Consider the following 953-nt stretch of genomic DNA (forward strand, 5'->3'; position numbering starts at 1 on the left):
CAGGGGCATATGGCCAGTTGGCAGATGGACACACCTATGTAGGTCAGCTCTTCCTCAGAGCACCTTTATCCAGGTAGGACAGAAAGTTCTTATGGTCAACATCCCCGTATTTCTAGGCTGTTCCAGAGTAAGCCTGTTCACATCCCATTACCAACTTTCACATTTACTTGAGTTCCTCTGACAAGGAGGAGCAGTGCCAGCCACAGGCTGGGTCCCTTGCCCCTCGCACCTGAAGGGACTACACCTTCCTTGAATACCTCTTGTTTCTATCCTGACTAGAGTCACATGGGCAGTTCAGACATGGGAAGAAGAGATATCTAGACATTCATAAGGCAGAGTCAAGCCAGAACAGGCCATTTTTATTGGTTCAGTCAACACAGGCACACTAGGGTCCCCCTTGGGTCAGAGAGATTTCGGTCATGAGTGTCGAGGTGTGCAAGCACTTGAGGGAGTAGATATCAGGATGAGTAGAGAGATGAGAACAGCTCTTCAGAAGCCCTGGCTAGGAAAAGAAAAAGGAAACTCCATGGTGGGGTGATAATGGTCTGGAAGCTTCTAGCTCCACCTTTGAGCTGGCTTCAGGGATCCTTTCTCTTGACCTGAAGAAGAGAAGGTTTTGAGGGTTACCAGGAGACAGGAGTGGTAGGGATTGAGAAGCAGCAGGATGGCCCACTGAAAAGATGAATAGGGCTCCTCACAACCTCCTGGGTTTGCAGGGAACCCTATCTTCTCCTTCCCAGCATGGCTCTTCCTCTTCAGTCCCCGAGGGACAAGGTATCTTCTGGGGCATGTGAATGAACCCTCCTCTTCTTCTCTGCCACACTCTGGTCCTGACAGTGTCTGTATACTCCTGGCTCTGAGGTGCTGTGTCATCTCCAACCTGTCTGTCCCATCCTGCTCCCCTACTTACCATGGCCATCAGCACGAGGGCGCTGACCAGTACAGCATACAGG

The 953-nt window shown here is 50.9% G+C and overlaps 1 long non-coding RNA gene across 1 annotated transcript; it reads right to left on the reverse strand.

Annotated features, from left to right (window-relative positions):
* Positions 1 to 328: 328 nt before the first annotated feature.
* Positions 329 to 953, reverse strand: LOC124232308 (uncharacterized). The gene is made up of 2 exons (XR_006886814.1): positions 911 to 953; positions 329 to 599 (listed from the first exon to the last, which is right to left on the reverse strand). It is a non-coding gene; the product is annotated as an uncharacterized LOC124232308 (long non-coding RNA).

This window comes from Equus quagga, unplaced genomic scaffold (assembly GCF_021613505.1).
Source record: "Equus quagga isolate Etosha38 unplaced genomic scaffold, UCLA_HA_Equagga_1.0 HiC_scaffold_4436_RagTag, whole genome shotgun sequence".
Classification (NCBI taxonomy): Eukaryota; Metazoa; Chordata; class Mammalia; order Perissodactyla; family Equidae; genus Equus; species Equus quagga.